The sequence below is a fragment of the Poromitra crassiceps genome (assembly GCF_964638095.1).
Source record: "Poromitra crassiceps genome assembly, chromosome: 7".
Classification (NCBI taxonomy): domain Eukaryota; kingdom Metazoa; phylum Chordata; class Actinopteri; order Beryciformes; family Melamphaidae; genus Poromitra; species Poromitra crassiceps.
Window position 1 is genome coordinate 51,706,502 of NC_139628.1, and position 10,970 is coordinate 51,717,471.

Below are 10,970 nucleotides of genomic sequence, written 5' to 3' on the forward strand. Positions count from 1 at the left end.
GCTGATTCTTCCTATCCACCTTATTTTTGAATGCCCCACTGTAAAAAATAATTGTGCGTACAAGGTCCGGTTTAACGTGACTATTGCTGCAGCTTGCCATTTCCTAATGTATTCTACTTGATTTGAAAAGATGGCTGCCTACACTCAGTCTCTTGTACCCTGGCTGAATAGGCTAGTTGCACAAGTGATTAGACGAACTTCCGGTTTTCTTGCCAATCGGCGAGCCAGTTTCCGCTTTATCGGCTTCCTCTCCTTACCGGCCTGGTCGCTGTGCTAGTCGCTGTGTTTATCAAACTTATCTCTAACTATCTGGTTTTTCGACACTATTTCTGGAACTGATTACTGAATTTGGATTACGGACTTGGCTGAATGGATATTTGATTTGACCGCTGCCTGGACACGGACACGAATTTAATGATTGCGGACTTGTATGACGTTTAAGCTGGCTAAACTAACCTAACGTTAGCTAACGAACCCTTAGCTAGAAGCTAGCAAAACACTGAGAACCCCGAATGACAATAACAAGACAAGATGAGTGCTGTGAGGAAAAAGAAATATAATGTACGAGATGTGCACAAGTTACAAAGAGGTATGGGTGGCTCTAATGATCACTGCTGTGTGCCACTTTGCTCAGCTTCAAGTCGCTATAACCGTATGATGAGCTTCCACTGCTTCCCAAAAAACACAAACCTTCGTGCACGGTGGATACAGAAAATCAGGAGGATGGGATTTTCAGTGACCAAACACACAAAGGTATGCAGCCGACATTTCGAGGATAATCAAATCACCACTACTGCTAAGGGTAGACGGATATTAGAAGCAAGCTCCGTCCCATTATTGTTTGAGTGGAACAACTACACCAACAAGACACGAGCTGGTGTTTGGGAACGCCGACCTCGACCGTCAAGTCCGGGACCATGTCCGGAGCCTGTGCCGGATCCTGAGGAGGACATTCAACAAACAGTACCGATGGTTCTGGACCACGACTATGGTGCCAACCGTACCATATGTGTCGACCGGGAGCAGTATGAAGGGATGATGAGGGAAATCGAGGCGCTCAGACAGGAGCTCCAAACATATCATCTACAAAACACTTTTGGACTCCAGCGATTTGCTTCCTCCCCAGAAGACATCCGATTTTACACCAGGTAAGACATCTAGCATTAGTCTAAAATAAACCCATCAAGCTAATAAATAAATAATGGTATAGTTGTAAGATCAAAATGAAGCAGTTTTATTTTAAGTCCAAAATCACACCAAGGTGTGTCTCAATATACTTTCCGACGAATAACAGAATGAATAATACAATGAACATAACAAAAACAAAGTTAATACATCTAGTCTAAATGATTACATCAATGACTGCCCTCTCAGGCCCATGCATACTGTATATAATTGTGTATTTCTTGTCTTTGTGTTAAATATTGTAAATGTTAATATTTTGTCTGTTTTAGTGTATTGCTTTTTCTCTCTCTGGCTAATTAATATGTATTGATGCTTGACTTGCTTTTGTTATTATGTTTTGTTCTTTTGAAGATTCCCAACATACAATCATCTGATGGCATTTTGGAACCTGATCGAGGCAGCAACAGCCAAAATAGTTAGGGTCACCAGAGCAAGGAAAGCCGATGTCACTAGCACGACAACTGAAAGCCCTTTAACCAGACCAACTGTAAGTACACACACACACACACACACACACACACACACACAAAGTATGGGGCATGAAGAGGATACTTTTAAACAACTAACAGCTCATTAAACTTTTTTCCCTCCAGAAACTGTTGCCGATAGATGAGCTCTTCCTTTTCCTGACATACCTGTCCACCGGATGTACCCAGAGGGAGCTTGGCCATAGATTTAACATCCACCGAGCGACAGTCAGCCGAATCATTGTAACCTGGGCCAACTTCCTCTACAGCTTACTGGGCTCCATCTGTATCTGGATGTCACCTGCAGCTGTGAAGGCCACAAGGCCACGTGATTTTGACGGCAGCTACAGAAACACACACATAGTTCTTGATTGCACAGAGCTATGGTGTCAAACACCTTCATCCCTCCTCCTTCAGAGTGAAGTCTTCTCCACCTACAAGTCCCACTGCACCTTCAAGGCCATGGTGGGCATGTCCCCTCATGGAGCCCTGACTTTTGTGTCACCACTCTTTGAGGGTTCCATGAGTGACAAGGAGGTGTTTCGTCAGTCAGGTATTACATCACTCTTAACACCTGACATGGCCGTCATGGTTGACAAGGGATTCTTGGTGGATGACCTTGTGCCTGGGAGTGTTCATCGTCCTGCCTTCCTCTCCAAGAGGACCCAAATGCCAGAGGTGGATGTTCTGAAGACGCAGTCCATTGCCCGTTTGAGAGTCCACGTGGAGAGGTTGATCAGAAGAGTAAAAGAGAACAAACTCTTTGAGACCACTATCCCTCTCTCTATATCAGGGAGCATAAATCAAATATTCACAGTCGCATGTCTCCTCTCAAATTACCAAAATGGACCCCTGGTCAAGAAATGGAGATGTGAAAATTGAAAATTGTAGCCATAACTACCTCTTCTGAGGAACTTGATATGAACTATTCAGTGTTCAATGTACACTTTTCCACCCGACAGCAGCTAAATTCCTTTTAGTTTTAATTGGTAAATAAATTGTCTGATAAAAATGTATTTTGAGTGTTTGACAATTTAAAGGTGCAAGATAATAAAATCACAATCATATTAAGTTACAGTGGTCATTGTTAAGTTGTACAGTTGTCAAAAAGGGTCAATTCCCACAACATTCTGAAACTTTTTTGCCCTTACCTGGATACCAGGAGTGTTGTCTATTCATCCAGATAATTTTGGTGTGATTTGCCTATCTGATTTCACTCAAACAATTTAAAAAAAACTTGTCAATTTTTATCAGAAAAACGAAGCAAATTACACCAAAATAATCGGGATGGATAGCATTCTGGTTAAGGGGGATTTTATTTTTTGTGAACTGCCCCATACAGCTATAATTGTTAAAATTGTGAACTTTGGTTAACTGTATTAAAATAAAAACAGCAGGAGTCACTCAGCCAATTTACACTTTTATTGTGTTAACATGGTGGGAAGGCAGTGTTATTAATCATGAAAGCATTTCCCATTAATAGTGAAAGTAAGATGATTGATGCTCAACACATTTGATTTGCATAGTGTACAATATTTGATGTCTCAATCTTGAAACCTTACAGGCATTTCTGCATGTAGACATGGAAATAAAACCTGTCTACTTTCTCTCTGATCACCTCCAACATATCACTGTCCCTGTATATTCGTTGAATTAGTATGTCTTCTTCAGCTGAAACCACAAAATCACACCAATCCATTCCAGTTATTAGCATCTGCCCCTGCACTTGTGAGTAGTAAGCATGCGTTTGTTTTAGCTCCAATTTCCCCAAATTCATTTTGAGATACGGGCAGTCAACATAGCTCTTAACGTTTGGGCACTTCATCTCAATCAGACCAAACTGACATGGCTCTGAAGGGTCAAAGATCAACCCATCTGGAGATGCCCCCAGCCAAGGAGCATCGGGGTGGATTACAAATCCACAGGGGTAGTGGTTGACTCTCTTTAGCTGGCAATACTCCCAGATAGCATCTGCTTCCATTTCGAGCCCCCTCTTCATAGCTGCCGTCTGACGGGTCCCTTGCAGTATCCGGTTAGCCAGACCTTCCTCAGAGTTCTCTCTAACTTGACAGATCTCCCTGAAACGTGAGGCAGTCAGTCTAGGCCTCCTTAGGCGATGCCAGTCAGCACATGAACTTTGTGCTCTGGTAGCACACTCAAATTTCTGTGCCATAACCCAGGTGACCTCAAGACACTTAAGGTGTAGCTGTTGTGCTTCAGTACATACAAACATGGAACTGGATGGCTGCAGTCGGTAATTCTGAAGAGGCAGAGATGGAGGTGGTGGGGCAGCATGGAAAGACAGGTCTCTCTTTGCCGTCGCTTGTTGTTGGTAGGACAAAGGACTACCGACTTGAACCTTGCCAAGGGCAGAGTCAACTAGAGGAACTTCACAGCTGATGCCCATGCTGCAAATCATCGGCGCCTCAGCTGCGGAGAAATCCTTATACACCTCTGTCACCCGAAAGACGGAAAGATCAGGCAAGTCCCCACTGAGGCCTTTGTAGAGTGTGCTCCTGTGTGGAACATAAAGGTTATATAAGTGGCGTATGCATATTTCCATTCAAACATTCATGTAGCATATTGCAATACAGTAAATCTATCATCACTGATGACATCATTTCTAGTTGAGTGACATCACTTCTGGGGAAAAAAGAGAGATAGATATTTTACCTCACACCCTCTGTTGTTGCTCTGCACTTTGGCTTAGCAGACAGCACAGTCATTTTATCCACAGGGCCTGGCTTTATACCCTATTAAGGTAGGGAGGATATAGATTAGAAAATATCACCAACAGGTGTATAATTATAGTGCAACAGGTTAATATGCATTTTTCTTGACTTGCCAAAGTTCTGGGCTTGTGCCATTGTTGTTCTCCCTCGGTACAGCTGAGCACAGGGGGGACCACTGGCACCTTAAGCTGGGAGTAATGTGCCGACTGGAACAGCAAAGCAACACAGTGGTTGCAGAAAGCTGTTCCCGCCACACATGTGCAACTGTGATGCATCAGCTCCACAGGACTGGAATCTTTCAATACCACCTGCAAAAAGTCACATGTCATAGTAAATACTTATTTCTCTTAGCTTGTTTCATTGTTTGACCATTCCTTTAGGATGCAATCTTGGTTTTTAAATAATATATATTTCTAATATTATTCATCTATTATCACAGACCAAATGTTATGTACTTCGATATGTTAAGAGCATGTTGTATAAGTCAAATGCACTAGATTGTTTATTTGACTCATGATAGCCTTGTACTTTTAACACCAGATTGCACCTAAATGAATGGCTGAGTAAAACCAGGGGCGTAGTGGAGGCTAAACACAAGTAAACACAGTTTACCCTCCTCTTTGAAATGAGGCAGATAGTTTACTCACCTATTTGCAGATCACCTGTATCAATTGCAGAGGGGAAACAAGGTGGATAAACTACTCACTATTGATAGTTTACTCACCTCTGTCTGTATTTACCACTACACCCCTGGCTAAAACATAGCTTATATACCACGACCAAGTGGTACAAAAACACATGCAAAATTATCTGATGAACAAAACGAACAGATTAACCCAGGTTCTGGGGATCAGCTAGGTCAATGTATCTGCCTACTCTAGCCACTCTTTTGAGCGTTCCATTACTAGTTACGTTGTATTACAACACTAGCTGAATCCCCAGAAACAACAGGAACACTGGGTTATTAAAGTAACATGCATATCGCATATAGCTTCACCATACACTCAAACTGTGTGGCTTCTCAGATTTCCTCATGGATCTGTGGCACAATGCCCTGATAATCATTTCACCTGTGCTCTGATCTTTGTTTGAAACTGAGAGAGGGGGGAGGTTAGTAGTTAGTACAACAACTAACAATGTGTGTTAACATTAATAAAAACAAGCTAACATCGTAAACAAACGTAATCTGAAAAAAATATTAAAACCCATCATTATTGACCAAAATCATGTTATGACATCGCTGTTGTGACATCATTCTAAAATGGATCCTGCCAATCTTGAACATATCCCAGGCTATGATAATCCCCCCAAGAGAAATCCAGTTTGCCTTTATGGGAAGGAAAATAATTCACTTTTTGTGTTTTCTACTGTACTTTTTACTGTACACTGGCATTTGAGGGGTTAAAATTCTGAGTAGGTATGACATGTTGGTATGAGGTATTAGGATGAAGTTAACAAACGTAACAAAAGCAAAGCATCAGCAAGGCAGCTTGAATCTAAACACTACTTACCCTCGTAGTTGTGGAGATAACTCGATATGTATAACTTGAATCCCTTCTCTCGCTTGCTTATGGGAGCGGGGGAACAGGCATTAACGATACGATGGACATCGTTTACGTTTATTTTAGGCAGATCTTGGAGACATCTCGTAAAAATTGGCATTTTTTAAGCAATTCGGTGGTAGAGAAGATGTTCGTTCTAAACCTATGGTTCCAACACTGTTAGCTTTAAACTAACGTTAACGTTAGCTTTAGCTAACGTAATAGCATATTAAGCTTCATACAAGTCCGCAATCCGTAAAAATTCAAGTCCGTGTCCAGGCGGCGGCCTAATCAAATATCAATTCAGCCAAGTCCGTCATAAAAATTCAGTAATGAGTTCCAGAAATAGTGTATAAAAACCAGATAGTCAGAGATAAGTTACATACACACAGTGACCGGGCTAAAGCGGAAGCTGTTGAGCCGATTTGACTGCAACCGGAAGTTTGTCTAATCACTTGTGCACAGAGCCAATAGAACATAACTTGGTCAATAAGTATGTAACATACAAAATAAAACAACCAGTAATATCTTAATTTTATGTAGAATGCAGAGGACATGTAACTGTTTAGTTAAACTTGCATTCCAGGAATATTGTGCTCTTAAGATGACGTTAGTGGCTCGTCTGTTTCGTCCTGAAACCCACACGCTTTGCGGTGGTGGTTTTAGCGTAACCTATGTGCGATTTGAGGCGTAAAGTATGTGCGTTTTAGCGTAACTTATGTGGGATTCGAGGCGTAACCTATGTGGGGTTTGGCGTAACCTATGTGCGATTCGAAATAACGTATCCGAGATAGAAAACGTTATGAATATAGCCACGTTATAAACAACAAACTCACGCCGGTGATCCGTATGGAAACAGTGTTACTCAAAATGGTTAATATTGGCCACAGCAGGCGATTACCCATGAATGCACTGCGCTCTTAAAGGGATATTTATCGACGAGATTTTTGCCAAGCTGGACCTGATTAGTGATTTGCTCCGTTCGCCCAGACGGGTGTCAAGCTGTCAGCAACAAGGCTGGGAGGATCACACCGGAAGAAGCACCCATCAGCAGATCAGGCAAAAATGGCCGCCAAAAATAAAGTGGATACTCTCTTCTGTTATTGTGTTGTTGGTATGGTTGTTTGTAGTTTGTTTTTTGTTTGTTTGTTTGGTCGTTGTCCTGTTACAGTATTAATATACTGTATTGTACTGTACTGTATCTGTATTGTAATATAGAGTGTTTTGTGAGATCATGATTACATAATAAATAAAAGTTCAGTAAAGTCTGACTGTGTACAATTATGTTTATTTCTGAAACAAAAATCTTTCTAGCAATGACATTGGCTTGATAGAATCTAAACATTAATTACGGAAAATGCCGTTAATTTGCTTGTGAAATTGTGAATTGTGACATCTCAACGTCAACGATCACTACTACAGCAGACTAAAATGGAGCTAATATCGCTGGTTTCTGTCCCACGCTACATATTGACATATTTTTGGTATTTTGAATTTCCATAAGCAAGGGAGAGACTTCCTCACACTGTCCTTTTACTTGTAATAAACTTGACTACTGATGCACCATTTTGGTCCTTAGACCTTCTCATCAGGTAAAAGTTTTCCCTGAAGACAGTAATAAAGTTTATTGCAAGTAAAAAGGACAGTGTGCAAGAATTCTCTCTTCTCTTGCCTATATGGACATTTCCTCCTACGCAGCTGTCTAAGAAACTGAAGTTGTGCAAGCCTTAATTCACAGTCGGTATATTTCGAATTTCAAAATATAGTCCCATTCCTATTCATCGGCCCCTGTTGCCTGGAGACACTGAGTTTAGTTTCCCAAAATTGTGTTCTTGGCACCATCATGGAAATTTGTCAGATTCTTGACTATATGTGAGAGGCATTTGAAGTTGCATTCCTCTCGTCAATATCACAATATCTCTCAAGCAGTTTCCAAGAAAACCGCCTATTATGGTTGTGAGTAATTGAATCCGAACCACAAAGTCACTTCATAAAGAGACTGATGGTGTTTTGTGTGTGCGTGTGTGTGTGTGTGTGTGTGTGTGTGTGTGTGTGTGTGTGTGTGTGTGTGTGTGTGTGACTGTGTGTGTGTGTATAGGACGTGTGTGTTGCAACTTGTATCATGCAATGCAACAGATAAAAGATGATTTCAATATCGTTGAAGTGTTCTCACTCTCCTGGATACCGACTCCAGACGTGTGGAGTTTATTATTTTAGAATGCTTGTTAGTGGGTCTACGGTGTGTGTTTGTGTGTGTTTGTGTGTGTTTGTGTGTGTATGTGTGTATGTGTGTGTGTGTGTGTGTGTGTGTGTGTGTGTGTGTGTGTGTGTGTGTGTGTTTGTTTGTGTGTGCGCCAGCTTGCATTAGGTGTTTATGTAGGGAGAGTCTTGTATGGTGTAGGTGCGTCGGTATGAGCGATGAGTCTGCTCTGCTCTCAGACATAGCCCAGGGCCATCCAGCCTCTGTCTGACTGATGGGCAGGATGTTGTGGAAGCATTGGACTGCACAGAACACATTCACCCCCGAGCTCCTATTTGGCCAAGTCGCTCTTTCTCTCCATCACCAGCGGCCGGGGATACCCAATGGCATTCAGTGCAAGTAGCCTCCTGTGCAACACTTACAGTGCTGCCCAAGGACTCATATCGGGAGCACAATGACGCTAGGGCACAGTGTTGAGCTGTGTGTGTGTGTGTGTTTGCAATTGATGTAAAAAAGTAAAATGTCACAATATAAGATGCCAGCTGATCTCACGACTAGGGCTGCACAATTAATCGAATTAATCGCGATCCGGATTTTGGCTTCCAACAGGAACATTTGTTTTTAAAAGATAAAATCGAGGTCAAATGTGCTGCATTCCGTTTAGCAATGTTGCTCTCATTTTGTCTTGCATAGTAAAGCCAGTGGTGCCTCTTCCAAAGCCCAAACATGCTGGGGGTGCGCGTAGTTTCAGCTCGAGTCGAGAGCGTTTGTCTTTTTATTTTGAAAAACCTTCCTTGACAGTTCAAATAAATCCAGTCTTGAAAGTTAATTTTATTTTTTAAATTTCAATAAATGCTCGATCTTCCCAAAGTCAAAGAATAATCGTGTTAAATAATTGTGATCTCAAAATTTATAAAAAAAAAAGAAGAGATGTGATTGAATGAAATGTGATTATCATTTCGACCATAATCGCGCTACCAGACACACAAATCACAAAAGGCTCTCTCTCTCTCTCTCTCGCTCTCTCTATCTCTCTCTCTCTCTCTCTCTCTCTCTCTCTCTCTCTCTATCTCTTACACTCTCTTTACAGCATGTAAAGCCTGGTGTGAAAGAGGGCAGAGGCAGCCCAAACACTGACAGATACTGTAGTCGACAAGCAGGCCTAATTTAATGCTACAGCAGATGGCAAAATGTAACCTATGGCCCTGACAGATTGTTGTTTTGGTTAAATCCTTCCAGCACTATTCGGAAAGGTGGGAGCGGATGAGGTTGAAAGGTGGGAGCGGATGAGGTTGAAAGAGGGAGCAAGTGGGCTCTGATTGTCTGTCTGTTTAAATTTTTACCCCACTGATGATGTCATATGATGTCACAATGTCTATGACATCATCAGTGATGTTATCAGTGACATCATTATTGACCAAAATCATCTTATGACAACAGTGATCATGTCACTATGACATGATCAGTGATGTCACTACACTCGGGCATCATGTTTTCGGTTACACTCGAGCAAATTGTGATGTCACTGATGATGTCATAGACATTGTGACATCATCGTCTATGACATCATCAGTGGAATCATCGTCTATTACATCATCAGTGATGTCAGTCGAGCAATTGTGGTTTTTGTTTACACTCTTGACATCAATTACATCATTATTGGCCAAAATAATCTTATATAAAAGAGGCAGGGCCACCCGCATTAGACCACCGCTGTTTCGAGATACCTCATCGAGTGCTCGAGTGAATCATCATAAACAGAATGTCACAATTTGACATTAGTTTGAAAGTAGCTACAAGCTAAGTCTTGACAGATCAAAAAAAGATCAACAATTTAAACCTCTGATCAGACAGAAGCAAACGAGAGCTGAAGAAAGAGACACTAAGGCCATGTTCAGACTAGGAGGCCAAATCTGATTTGTGAACTTTAATGAGCTATTAATGATTCTATCCAGATTGGTTTTATGAGTCTGGACGCTCCAAGTCTGATTTGTGTCACTTGTCCCAAACCACATGTGGAGGTGTGGACACACAGATCCGACTTGAACACTTGCCCAAATCAGATTTGTGGCAGTGCGGACACACTCCCAAATCAGATTTGGGAAACCAATCAAGATAATGATGATTAATTACTTTTAGCAGCAAATCGGATTTGCCTGTAGTGTGAACATGGCCTATGAACCATAAAAGGGTAATTAAGAGCCAGTTTAAATCTAACAGAATGGTGATGTGCAAAATGATGATCGAGACTATATAGGAAACTCAGTCAAAGCAAGATGCTAATTACTAGCAGGAAGGAGCCTCTGAACACTTGTCATCTGTGATGCACATGATAGTACAAATGTATGACTTTTAATTAGGTGTGCTATTCAGAAGGCTAACTCTCCAGAGACCATAGTGGTGCTTTATTGGGCTAACCTGACACAGTTGGCATTTCACTGCCATGAGAGAATAACAACAACAACAACAACAACAACATGGGCAATTATGACCAGTGACACATCATACAGACACCACAGTACTATTATTATACTCGTTATCATAAGTGTATTTTTTTACTGTTCTACCCATTAATTTGACAATGTTTACTGCTAACATGCTGTTAACGGTGTTGCTACCTCAAAGTTTTTATGAATCATTTTTACTGAGCCTTATCCACAGCCACAATGAAAAACGTGTTTCAAAACCACACAACGGGGTGCCCGGGTGGTGCAGCGGTAGATTCCCTGCCTAGTACCAACACGAGGGTCGCAGGTTCGTGCCCCGTGTCGCCTCCGGCGTGGTCGGGCATCCATACAGGCACGATCGACCGTGTCCGCGGGTGGGGAGCCGGATTAAGGGAGTC

The 10,970-nt window shown here is 41.7% G+C and overlaps 2 long non-coding RNA genes across 2 annotated transcripts; one reads left to right on the forward strand and one right to left on the reverse strand.

Annotated features, from left to right (window-relative positions):
- Positions 1 to 288: 288 nt before the first annotated feature.
- Positions 289 to 1,924, forward strand: LOC310779837. The gene is made up of 3 exons (XR_014552859.1): positions 289 to 1,148; positions 1,537 to 1,672; positions 1,779 to 1,924. It is a non-coding gene; the product is annotated as an uncharacterized lncRNA (long non-coding RNA).
- A 2,109-nt stretch (positions 1,925 to 4,033) lies between these two features.
- LOC310779804 lies at positions 4,034 to 6,270 on the reverse strand. Its single transcript, XR_014552855.1, has 4 exons — positions 5,896 to 6,270; positions 4,498 to 4,692; positions 4,326 to 4,405; positions 4,034 to 4,168 (listed from the first exon to the last, which is right to left on the reverse strand). It is a non-coding gene; the product is annotated as an uncharacterized lncRNA (long non-coding RNA).
- Positions 6,271 to 10,970: the final 4,700 nt, after the last annotated feature.